Source organism: Hylobates moloch, unplaced genomic scaffold (genome assembly GCF_009828535.3).
Source record: "Hylobates moloch isolate HMO894 unplaced genomic scaffold, HMol_V3 SCAFFOLD_17, whole genome shotgun sequence".
In the NCBI taxonomy this organism is placed as follows: Eukaryota; Metazoa; Chordata; class Mammalia; order Primates; family Hylobatidae; genus Hylobates; species Hylobates moloch.
Window position 1 is genome coordinate 53,795,517 of NW_026652292.1, and position 13,659 is coordinate 53,809,175.

At 37.9% G+C, this 13,659-nt stretch overlaps 1 protein-coding gene and 1 long non-coding RNA gene across 4 annotated transcripts in view; one reads left to right on the forward strand and one right to left on the reverse strand.

Moving 5' to 3' along the window:
* LOC116456878 (NACHT and WD repeat domain-containing protein 2-like) overlaps positions 1–13,659 on the reverse strand; it is a 110,383-nt gene that overhangs the window by 31,532 nt on the left and 65,192 nt on the right. The gene's annotated exons all lie outside the window — the stretch shown is intronic.
* The window catches only part of LOC131381712 (uncharacterized), a 106,533-nt gene that overhangs the window by 9,836 nt on the left and 83,038 nt on the right, over positions 1–13,659 (forward strand). Inside the window, exon 3 of one of the 3 annotated variants that reach the window (XR_009210601.1) lies at positions 2,084–2,213. The exons of the other annotated variants lie outside the window; for them this stretch is intronic. This is a non-coding gene — a long non-coding RNA (uncharacterized LOC131381712). Of the gene's footprint in view, positions 1–2,083; positions 2,214–13,659 lie in introns of those variants that run through there. 3 annotated transcript variants of the gene reach the window in all.

A 13,659-nucleotide genomic window follows, 5' to 3' on the forward strand; every position in this document is an offset into this window, starting at 1 on the left:
ATTGTTTCTTAAAAACATGTTAACTCCTTTCTAGGTGCTGAGACTTGAATGCACAATTGGAAGAAGGATAAGAGAAATTTAGTACCTAATTTTTTAAAATTTCAACTCTTATTTTAGACACAGGGGGTACATGTGCAGGTTTGTTACCTGGGTATACTGCATTCAGGTAGTGAGCATAGTACCTGATGGTTTTTAAACTCACACCCCTCTCCCTTCCTCTCGCCACTAGCTGTCCACAGTGTCTATTGTTCTCATGTTTATGTCCATGTGTGCTCAATGTTTAGCTCCCATTTTCAAGTGAGAACATGCAGTATTTGGTTTTCTGTTCCTGCATTAATTAGTTTAGGACTATGGCCTCTAGCTGCATCCATGTTGCTGCAAAGGACATTGCATTCTTTTATTTTTTTTTTGGCTGTGTAGTATTCCATGGTGTATATGTGCCACATTTTCTTTATTTAATTCACCACTGATGGGCACCTAGGTTGATTCCATGTCTTTGCTATTGTGAACAGTGCAGCAATGAGCATACAAGTGCATGTGTCTTTTTGGTATACTGATCTATTTCTCTCTGGGTATACATCTAGTAATGGGATTGCTGGGTCAAATGGTAGCTCTATTTCAAGTTCTTTGAGAAATCTCTGAACTTTTCCACAGTGACTGAGCTAATTTATAATTCCACCAATGGTGTATAAGCATTCTCTACTCTCTGCAGCCTTGCCAGCGCCTGTTGTTTTTGAACTTTTTAGTAATAGCCATTCTGACTGGTGTGAGATTGTATCTCATTGTGGTTTTGGTTTGCATTTCTCTGATGATTAGTGATGATGAGCATTTTTTCATGTTTTTTGGCCACTCGTATGTCTTCTTTTAAGAAGTGTCTACTCATGTCTTTGTCTATTTGTAATGGGATTATTTGGTTTTTGCTTGACTTAAGTTTCTTATAGATTCTGGATATTAGATCCTTGTTGGAGGCATAGTTTGTGAATATTTTCTTCCATTCTGTAGGTTGTCTGTTTACTTTGTTAATAGATTCTTTTGCTATAGCACCTAATTTCTAACATTTAGTGACTGCTTCCTGCAGTCCAGTAGTGTGCTAAGTATTTCTATTTGCATTTCCTTAGTCACTGCTGACCACAACCCTATGAAATAGGTAACATTATTACCATGTTTTTTAGGCAAAGAAACTAAAGGGCAGAGGGGTGAGAAAACTCGCTCAAGAGCATACGGCCACTAAATTAGAAAACCCAGATTTGAATCCAGAAACTCATACACCATAGTTTGCTCTAACCAAGGAAATACACAACTGTGAAAATAATCAACCTTTGCAATGACCGATGGAATAAATGGATGAAATGACTGAGTGACGTTAAAGTCCTAAAGCTTATGAAATAAAAAAAAAAATGGAATTATCCTTGATGGATTCTTTTCTTTCTATAATATACCCTCCAAGAGCCAACACATCAATAAGTTCTCTCATTCTACCACTAAACAAATCCTGAGTTAATCTACTTCTGTCCCTTCTGCTACCGGATGCAAGCCATACTCACCTCTCATCCAGATTCCATCTCCCTGTTTTCATACTTGCCCCCTTTGGTTCATTCTCCATGGAGCAACCAGACTGATTTTTCCAAAATGTAAATCAGATCACATCACTACTTTGTTTAAAACCCCTACCAGCTCTTCACAGACCTTTGAATGAAATGTACACTCCTTATGATGAGTGTTCTCTCTCTCCCCAAGCTCATCTCTTACCACTTTCCTGTTTATGTCTCTCCAGCAGCACTGGCTTTCACTTGATTCCTAGATTATATTCCCACTTGCAGACCTTTGCTTTAGCTATGATGTCGTCCTGGAATGCTTAGTTCTGTGATCATCTCATGGCACCTCTTGTCATTCAACTGGCAGCTTTAATGCCACCTCCTCAGAGAGGCCTTCTCTGAGCACTCCATCTACAGAAGTCACTGAGTCACCTTCTACTACCTTAATTCCTTGAGGATTACTCATCATTGTTTATTTGTTTATTGTGTGCCTCCCTCACTAAAATTTAAGCTCAAAGGGAGTTGAAACCTTCTTTTGTCTCACTCAGGGCTGCATCTCTGATGATTGGAGTCTTGCTCAATTAATAAATGAGTGAATGAAAAAAGCCACACATGCACCAGCGACAAAAATGAACTGACAGGCATGGTTTCCCTGCAATTGCCTCCAGAAACAGAAAGGCCTCCTACATTATAATTCATCATTTGATGGGTTTAATAAAAGCAAGATTCTGAAATCTTGGGAAATGGTGGTATTTAGATAGTTGGTGTCATGAGGTAAATGAATGAGCTGAAATATAGTTTCTCTGGTTTCTATGTTTGTGGCAGAATATGAACTCAGTTATTTTGAGCCTTTCTAAATATGTGAAGGAAGCATATACACATATCCAATGGGTTTTCTGTGCTCTTATTTATATTAAAAATTGACTTAGATTTTCCCGTATTTGTATTAATATATGATTGGCTCTGAAAATGAAAAAGTAATTAAGATAGGAATGGATTAATTATGATGAGTGACAGGTAAGTTGGCTTAATTAAATAAAAAACTTGATTCATACCAACAGCAAATCTGGATGGTTCACAATTTAAAAAATTAGAATGTCATGGACAGGAAATATTAGCTTACAGAATCTCACACTTAAAAAGGCCCTCTTTAAACTGTGTAAATCAAAGATGAGGTATGCCTTAATTTATGTTTTATACATAGTCATTGCATCTATTTGTATCTGCCCAGTTCCTTAATGCTTTGAAAAGGTGCATTAACACTTTGGCAGCACTAACTATTAGGTATTTAAGGAGCTGCTTTCTGAATGATTCCTTTGTGATTTCAGAGTTATGAAGGTCTCTGTACAGTGTCTGAGTCACCTACAGGAAGTACATTAGTTGGGGGAGAATTAATAATCAATACCATTATCCTTACAATATCTTGATTTCACTTCAGCAAGGGTTTAGATTAATTCCAATTTTTTTATTGAAGATAAAAGAGTGCTGAAAGGACCATGCTAGATTGGAGCTTCATACAGCTCTATCTTCAACAAACTAAAGGCATGGACTTTAGTCATTTTTTTCTTTCTCCTTTGAGACACAGTTTCACTGTTTCCCAGGCTGAAAGTGCAGTGGCACGATCTCGGCTCACTGCAACCTTCACCTCCCAGGTTCAAGCAATTTTCATGCCTCAGCCTCCCTAGTAGCCGGGATTACAGGTGCATGCCACCACGCCTGGCTAATTTTTATATTATTAGTAGAGACAGGGTTTCACCATGTTGGCCAGGCTGGTCTTGAACTCCTGACCTCATGTGATCCACCCACCTTGGCCTCCCAAAGAGCTGGGATTACAGGCGTAAGCCAGCGCACCCAGCCTAAACTCATTTTTCCCATGTCGTTTGCAGCTCAGAAAATCTGCTTAGAATCCACTATAGATCCTCTGCTAAAACTGTCCTGTTAGCATGGTTTCCAAGGTCTCTGTACATTTGCTCTTGCCCAGAATCTTTCTCTTTTCCTAGCCTCTTAGTTAATGATTCATATGGACAGCCTGTTCGACTTCTGGGGTTTTTTAAGGCTAATTTCTTGTTTGGCAGCTCCCCAAAAGGCTGTCTCCTCTCTATGGCCCTCAGATAATTCCTCTGTACCCATCTAACCTCCCACACTCTTCCTTATATCCATGTGAGCAAATCTTGTCAATTTTATGTCATAAACACTTTTAAATTTGGCCACTCTTTATTTTCACACTTATCTTCTCTCAACCCAAGAAGCAAAAAGTCTATTTGCTTGACCTGTTATCTGTCCCTCTCTCACAGAGCTGCCAGCAGTAAACGCCAAGACAAAATGAAAACAAAAACTAATTTGATTATTAAAGACCTTGCTAGCATCTGGTGGTCCAGAGGATAAAGGCTAGAATGCTTAGCAAGTGTAAACACATCTTCTAGCTAAGTTCTATCTTCTACTGCTGATCACCATGTATCCTCTAAAGTCTGAGTTTTCAGTCATTACTTGCTCCTGAGCTTTGCCCTCACACAAACTACTTTCAATGCTCAGAAGGTCCTATCAGATGAAAGATATCTACAAGGAGAACTATAGAACACTGCTGAAAGAAATCACAGATGACACAAACAAATGGAAAAACATCCCATGCTCATGGATTGCAAGACTCAGTATCATTAAAATGACCATGCTGCCCAAAGCAATCTACAGATTCAATGCTATTCCTATCAAACTACCAATGTCATTTGTCACAGAACTATAAAAAACTATTCTAAAATTCATACAGAACCAGAAAAGGGACTGAATGGCCAAAGCAATCCTAAGCAAAAAACAACAAAGTTGGAGGAATCACATTACCTGACTTCAAACTATACTATAAGTCTACTGTAACCCAAACAGCATGGTACTGGTACAAAAACAGGCACATAGACCAATGTAACAGAATAGAGAATGCAGAAATAAAGCTGCACAACTACAGCTATCTGATCTTCAACAAAGTTGACAAAAATAAGCAATGTGGGAAAGGACCCCCTATTCAATAAATGGTACTGGCATAGCTATCTAGTCATATGCAGAAGAATGAAACTGTACCCCTATATTTCACTATATATAAAAATTGACTCATGATAGATTAAAGATTTAAATGTAAGATCTTTACCTATAAGAATCTCAAAAGAAAACCTAAGAAAAACCATTCTGAACATTTGCATTGGGCAAGAATTTATTTAAGTCCTCAAAAGCAACTGCAACAAAAACAAAAATTGGTAAGTGGGACCAATTAAATAAAAGAGCTTCTACACAACAAAAGAAACTATCAGCAGTAATAAAGAGACAACCTGAAGAATGGGAGAAAATATTCACAAACTATGCATCTGACAAATGTCTAATATCCAGAATCTCTAAGAAGCTTAAACAAATCAACAAGCAAAAGCCAAATGAGCCTAGTAAAAAATGGGCAAAAGACATGAAGAGGTACTTCTCAAAAGAAGACATACAAATGGCCAAACATGAAAAAATGTTCCACACATCACTAGTCACCAAGAAATGCAAATCAAAACCACAAAGATGCCATCTCACACCAGTCACGGTGGCTATTATTTAAAAGTCAAAAAACAACAGATGCTGGTAAAGCTGCAGTGAAAAGAGAATGCTTACATACTGTTGGTGAGAATGTAAATTAGTTTCTTCACTGTGGAAAGCAGTTTGGAGATTTCTCAAAAAATGTAAAACGGAGCTACCATTTGACCCAGCAATCCCATGACTGGGTACATATCCAAAAGAACATAAATCATTCTACCAAAAATACAGATGCATTTGTATTTTCATCATTGCACTATTCACAATAGCAAAGACATGGAATCAGCCTAGGTGCCCATCAATGGTGGACTGGATAGAGAAAATGTGGTACATATACACCATGGAATACTATGCAGTTATAAAATATAATGAAATCATGTCCTTTGCAGCAACATGGATACAGCTGGCTGCCATCATTCTAAGTGAATTAACACAGGAACATAATAAAAATATTATAATATTATTATAATTTTACATAATAAAACCAAATAGCATATATTCTCACTTATAAGTGAGAGCTAAACACTGGTTACTCATAGATATAAAGATGGCAACAATAGAAATTGGGGACTTCTGTGGGGTAGGTAGGGAGGGTAGTAAGGGTTGCAAAACTAACTATTGGGTACTATGATCAGTATTAGGTGATGGCATAAGTAGTACCACAAACCTCAGCATCATGAAATATACTCAGGTAACAAACCTGCACGTGTGTCCCCTGAATCTAAAATGAAAGTTGAAATTATTTTAAAAATATACCTGGTAGTCTAGGCATTAACAAAACTATCTTCTTTTAATGCTTGAGTTAAAAGAATAGGTATCTTTGTTAAAGGATGATGTGTTGAATTGATAAATATAGTATTTAAGAATTTTCAAAAATATTTCCAAATGAAATGCTTCTATCACTGTAATTATGTCAGTGATATATAAATTATCATTTTGTCTAATTTGGCTAAAAAAGAAGGTCCTATCTATTGCCTCCACTTTGCTGACTCCTACCCTCCTGAGTACTAATCAAAGGCAGCACAGTTTGTGAACTGCTGCTAGAGACGGGCATGGTTTCTCTAGGTTATCCCACAGGACTCTCCTCGGCTCTATTTAACATCACATATTGGGATGTATTGTAATTTATTATAATTATTAATTTCAGTTTGTATCTACCTGTAGACTATGAATTCATGGAAGGCAAGACTTTCTCATACATCCTTACATCTTAGAAATCAGAGCAGATTGTCCGGGTGCAGTGGCTCATGCCTGTAATCCCAGCATTTTGGGAGGCCGAGGTCAGTGGGCCGCCTGAGTCAGGAGTTCAAGACCAGCCTGGCCAACATGGTGAAACCCCGTCTCTACTAAAAAAAATACAAAAATTAGCCAGGCATGGTGGCAGGTGCCTGCAATCCCAGCTACTTGGGAGCTGAGGCAGGAGAATCGCTTGAACTTGGGGGGTGGAGGTTGCAGTGAACCAGGATCATGCCATTGCACTACAGATTGGGCGACAGACAAGAGCAAGACTTCATCTCAAAAAAAAAAAAAAAAAAAAGAAAAAAGAAATTAGAGCAGCTCCCAGAACGTAATTGGTACTCAATAAATGAATGAGCAAATAGTTTGTATCATAATGAAAATATTAACTAAACCAAACTAAAAAAATTAACATGTCCTCCTAAAGCCAACATGAATCAAAATCCAATGTCACTTTCAAGTAATAGTTGACTATGTCGACAGCATTAACCATCATGTGTGAGTCTTGAGGTGATGTTAAAAAATACATGATGGAGTATTGCACTGTCAGATGCTTAGTGGATTCTCTTCCCAATAAGCAATAATCAAACTTGACAAAATTGTCAAAATAACCATTTTAAAGATCTGTCAAACAGCCAAAGACCAAAGGCATGAAACAAATTGAGAAGTGATTATTCATGAATAATCACTGAACTCTGGGTAAGAGGAGTCTGTGGGGATTCTTGCCTTTTCCTATCCCTGCTTAACTGAAACTCCACACCTCCACACCCCAGCTCAAAGAAAGTCAAGCTGTGACCATCAACATCATTGCCAGAGAAGTTTCACTTGATTAGGAGCTGAACTTGTAAAAACTCCATGTCTACCATTATTGTTAGTAGCAGTAGTGGTCTCAGAGGTAGACAAATGGGTAAGCTCAGTGGCTCAGCTAGCATACGGCTTCATCGAAATGTAACAAGGAGATCAAGGAAATAAACAGCCATTGAGGGCCTGAATAAGCTCTCCACAAATTCCTGTGGTGGGAAGGCTACACACAAACTTAAGAAAGATTGAAAGCTGTTCACACATTCCTGGCTGACTTTGAAGCTGTTTACACGGGCAGCAGAAACATGAAAAGGCCTGGTGGAGAAGCTGTAATAGATTTAAATACTGCCTAAACTTTGAATGTGTTCCCCAAATACAGATTCACAGTCAGTCAGAATAAAAGCCTTACTGGTTTGAGGTATTTGAGAAGAAATTCTGAAAAATCATTGACAAATATTAAACTACACAGACAAATGGGTGACCCATAAGAAGTCAGGTTTAAAAACAGAAATGAAAAATTATAGTAATTAAATAACTGTGAAGAGACATCAATGGCACACATTGTGGGGAAGAGATTTCACAGATTTAGTCCAGGTAAGTTACTAAACAAAAATAATTCAAAGAAACAAACTAAAAAACATCACTCAGAGGTGAAAAATCAGGATCTAGAGTTGTTATATTACCTAAAATGTCCAATTTTTAAGAAAGATTTATAAGAGGGATAAAGAAACAGAAAAATGTGACACAGAAAAAATGTCAACAGAAATTGTCTGAGTGGGTTCAGATGTTAGATTTGGCGATGAAAACCTGAAAGCAGCTATTATAATCAAGGAAATTAAGTTAACAATGTTTAAAGAACAAGGAAAATGAACCAAGCCCCAAGACACCTGTGGAACATCGTCATCCAAACTAATATCTATGTAAAGTGAGTCCCAGAAGGAGAAGATAAAGGGAAAGGAAGAAAATTTAAATAAATAATCACGAAAATGTCCCAAATTTAAAGGAAGACATAAATCTACACATCCAAAGAAGTTCAAGAACCCAACTAGGATGAACACAAAGGATCTGCATTTAGTCACATACAGTCAAATGGTTAAAACAAAAGATAAAGAGAAAATCTTGACACCAAGAGAAAAAAAATTATCACATACAGGGGAACAGCATTACAATTAATAGCTGACTTCTCATCAGAAGGAGTGGAAGCCAGAAGGCAATAGAACAACATAGTCTGAAAAAAGGTACTGAAAAAATGAGTCAACCAATAATTCTATATTCAACAAAACTATTTTTAATAAAGCAAAATACTTACATTACCAAATTTGAAAAGGCTGAGAAAAGCTGATACTAGCAGATCTGCATTACAGACTATACTAAAGAAATTATTCCAAGCTTAAAGGAAATGACATTAGACATAAAGTGTACTGGAAAAGGTAAATATGTAAGTATGTATAAAAGACTATATAAGTAGATCTTCTTCTGCATTTAGTGATAAGACATAAGACTGTATCTTTGTGTTTTAACGTACACATAATACATATATGACAATAATAAAACAAAGGAGAGAGAAGAAAAATAGAGCTGTACCAGTGCAAAGTATTTTTGCTTTAACAAAATTAAGTTAGTATTCATCTAAAGTGTGATAAATTAAGAATATTTTGTAATCCCCAGAGCACCAAGAATATAACCTGAAAAATAAAGAAAACATAATTAAAATAATATACTAAAATATCTATTTAACAAAGAAGAGAGTCAAGTGGGAACAAATGAAGAAAACCAACATGAGATATGTAGAAAATAGCAAAATGGCAGAAATAAATCCAAGCTATCAATAAATACTTCAAATAAAAATGGAATAAATATTCAAATGGAAAGAAGGAATTGCCAGGCTAGATAACAAAACAATATCCAACTAAATATAAGAGATACACTTTAGATCCAAAACCACAAATAGGTTGAAAGTAAAAGGATAGAAAATATAACATGCAGTAAACCGAAATCAGATCAGACAAAACAGGTTTTAAGAAATATTACTAGAGGAAAAAAACTATAACAATTATAAATGTATACACACTCATAAACAGTACCCTAAAATATATGAGGGAGAAGCTGGCAAAATTAAAAGAAGAAATAGATATTCCAAGAGCTGGTGACTCCAATCTTATTCTCAATAATTGATGAAATAACTAAATAGAAAATCAAAAGGAGGTAGAAGACGTGAACACCACTATCAAGCAGTTTAACCTGACATTTATAGAACAATCCAACCCAAGAGAGCAGAATGCAATTCTTTACTGGTGCTCATGGAACATTTCCCATGATAGGTCATATGCTAGACTAGAAGCAAGTCTCATAAGTCTAATTGTAATCATAACATATATGATCTCCAACTACAACAAAATTAAGTTAGAAATCAACAACCTGTATTTTGGGAAACTTCCAGATTTTTGGAAATTGAATAAGATACTTCTAATACACTAATATTCTAATATATTTCTAAATATTTGACATTATTACTCATGCATCAAAAATGCATAAAGGAAAACAAAATGTGTTGAAATAGATAAAATAAAAGCACATGTTAAAAGCTATCAAATGGAGCTAAAGCAGTGGTTAGAATGAAATTTATATCTTTGAACACCTGTAAAAGTAAAGGTTAAAATCAGTGAATTAAAATTCCACCTTAAGAAACCAGAAAATTTAAACAAACTGAACCCAAAACAAACCTAAGGAAGGAAATAAGGATTATAGTACAAATCAATGAAACAATAAAAGAAAACTGAGAGAAAAATTGCTAAAGTAAAAAGTTCGTTCCTTGAAAGATCAGTACAATTATCAACTGTCAGCTAGGTTGACCAAGACAAAAATGAAGGAAAACCAACCACCAAAATCAGGAATGAAACAGGAGTCATCACTACTGATGCTACAGAAGTTAAAAAATTTAAGTGTATATTACACCTTATAGTGAACAACAACTTTATTTCCAATACATTGAAGAAATTAGATGAACAAATTTCTAGGCACACACATATTACTAAAACTGGCTCAGGAAGAAAGATAATCTGAATATATCTGTAACAAGTAAAATCATTTAGTTATTAAAATCTTTCCATAAAGGAAATCTCAGGCCCAGAGTATATAACTGGTAAATTATATAAAGACAAAATTAATCCTTTGCAAATCTTTCAGAAAATAGGGAAGACTCAACTTATTCTATAAGTCTATATTATCCTACACCCAAAACCAGAAAGATATCAAAAGAAAAAAACACAAAACAAAAACTACCGACCAACATATCCATCATGAATATAGACACAAAGTCCTTAACAAACTATTAGTAAACTAAGTCTAGCTGCATACACATTATACTCAAGTGGGATTTATTGCAGAAATGCAATATTACTTTAATGTTTGTAAATCAATTAATAGAATATACCATATTAATAAAGAACATAACCACATGACTGCTCAATAGATGCAGAAAAAGCATTTGACAAAATCAAATATATATTCAGGATAAAAACTCAGCAATGGCCAGGCGCAGTGGCTAACGCCTGTAATCTCAGTATTTTGGGAGGCCGAGGTGTGCAGATAATGAGGTCAGGAGATCCAGACCAGCCTGGCCAACATGGTGAAACCCTGTCTCTACTAAAAATACAACAATTAGCAGGGCGTCTCAGCAGGTGCCTGTAATCCTAGCTACTCAGGAGGCTGAGGCAGCAGAATCACTTGAACCTGGGAGACAGAGGTTGCAGTGAGCTGAGATCGCATCATTGCACTCTAGCCTGGGTGACAGAGTGAGGCTCCATCTCAGAAACAAACAAACAACAAACAAACAACAAACGCATCAACAAGGAATAGAAAGGAACTTCCTCAACTTGATAAATAGCATCTTCAAAAATCCCCACAGGTAGCACCATGCTTTAAGATATTAGGCAATGTTTTCCACCTACAACTAAGAACACCTCCTCAAAACTTCTATTCAATATTTTACGAGAGGTTCTGGTCAGTGCAATAAAGAAAACAAATTAACTTTTTTCCTATCAATTTATCCAAATCTTAGAAGTTTCCAGTAAAAATTCACTGTGTTATTTCTACACCTGAATACGTTTTAGGGAAAGAGGGGTAAGTTATAAAAGATAATGGTGGATTTCTGTTTCTGGTACTACTGAGGAAAATAAATTTGCACAAACATCACACTAAAAACAATGGAAATTTTGTATAAAATATTTAAAAATCTATCTTTTTAAATGTGTTGCATAGCTAGAATAAAACTAAATAACACACAGACAGGCCAAAGGCACAGTGAAAGCAGAAATCTTGGAAAAAAAGAGATCTGAGGACAGCTTTAGATTATATTCTATTAAATCTTAGTGACTTTTAAGTATCATTTTGTCACTTGTGAGTACATGGTAGATTGGAGACAAACTATAGGGCCCTACTCAATGTGATAATGGGATGGGATTTTTTTTTCTAACAGGAAAAACATGCAAAAGGTCATCACTCCAAAGAGGTGTATCTTCAGTGTGGCAGTGAACTAGAAATAAATCTTCCCCAGCTAGAAAACTTGAGAGATCTTATCAAGATAGCTGAGTAGAAGGACCTGCTTCTTTCACACAAAAAGGCTAAAGTAATAAGTAGATAACTGCATGGTGAATTGCATGCCTAGGAAGAACAACAGAATACATGGGAGAATATGTGACAGAGGCATCTCTGAGGCACTGGAACTTGGGAAGGCAGCATAGAGAAGGAAGTGAAGAGCTCTGGGATTGGCTCAAAGCCAAGAGGCACTCTGCACTGTGAGAAAAGGCAGGAGATCCCTAGCAGTCCACATTCCCACCACAGACACCTGCAATTCTAGCTGCAAGGGAGCCCTACAGTATTCACAGGCTTTGAGACTAGCGTAGGCAGGGAACTCATGCTGAGTTCCCACCTCCTCCCAGCCATTCTCTGGAACCCAGGCTATTGCATTATGGTGCCATTTTGAGAACAGAGCCACTGCTAAAACGTACCCTGTCCAGGAGCCCCAAAGGGCCTGCTTCTCTGCATTTCTGAGCCCTTATCATTATCCAATCCAGAAGGCTACAGGGCTGTGATTCCAGTTGGACCCCGTGGTGTAGCTGTGAACTCAGCACCTGAGGCAATGCAGTGGCCTGTACCCCAGGGAACAGGTGATCTAGTACATCAGGGAGGCCATCTTCAAGACAGAGGGAGCCAAAGCATGTGCTCCCCAGAATTTGAGAGCTGACGGCCTAATGACCAGCAGAACCACCACATGCCCATGTGCACTCTCCAAAGGCCCTAGGACTGGCTTGCCTGGGGCCTGCTGCCACTGTCACTGGCAACGCTGACTCCTGTAGTGGTGCAGCTGCTGCATTGCCTGCAGGGCCTTCTCTATCAGGAACTCAAGGACTGGCTACCCCAGGATGGGGGCCCCAGGACTGGCACACCAAGGGCCTGCCAATGCTGACAACTCTGCCTGCTTCAGCAGCAGAGCTCCTGTGCTCTCTCATGCAATCCCCCATCTGAGGGCCTGAGGACTGTCTTATCTGGTGTCTGCTGCCACTGATGGCCCTTCCCACTATAGAAGTGGAGCTGCCATGTGCCCCCATCAGGGGCCTAAGGACTGGCACATTTAGGGCCCAATACCATCAGTGAAACTACCTGTCTAGTGGGGAAGCCACAGTGTGCTTGCATTCCCCTTAGAAGCCTGAGTACCAGCTTGCTGGGACCTTCCATTGCCTTTGACTTTGCCTACTCTAGTGTCAAGGCTACTGAGTGCCTGTACCCTCAACCAGGGGCCTGAGGACTGGCTCACCTGAGAATTGCTGCCACTGGTGACCTACCAATCTAGTAGTGAAACCACTGCATGTCCCCTCCCAAGGAGCCTAAGAACTACCCTGCTGCCCAGGGACTGCCACTGCCAGCAACCATACTCTCCAGCTGGGAAATAGCTATGTGCCTGTGCATGCTCCCCAGGGACCCAAGGTCTGGTTTACCTGTGGTCTGCTCCTGCCACTAACGGCTGCTGCCGCTAATGACTGCTGCCCTGACCAGCATACCCCTCCAAGTACTCCGAAACCAGTCCCCAGCAAAGCTGCCTCCACAAACACAACCTAGGCTACTAAAGCACTCATAGGCACCACTGACACTGATTATAGCTGAAGAAACACATGGACACTACACTACTGTGCCCACCTAGAACCAAAGTCAAAGCACTTTATTCAATTAACACATCTGCAGGAAAAAGTCTTTCCCCATGAAAGCTATGCCATAAAATTAGAAGATGTGACTGTTCTACCAGATGTGCAGATATTAACATAGGGATGCAAAAAACACGAAAAAGCAAGGAAAATTAACACTTCAAAAGGATCAAAATAATTTATTAGTAATACATCCCAAGGCAAAGGAAATTGATGCAATACTTTAAAAGGAATTTAAAATAACGACCTTAGGGAACTCAGAAAGATGTAAGAGAATACAGACAGATGATTCATCAAAATCAGAGAAACAATTCATAATCTGAATGAGAAAT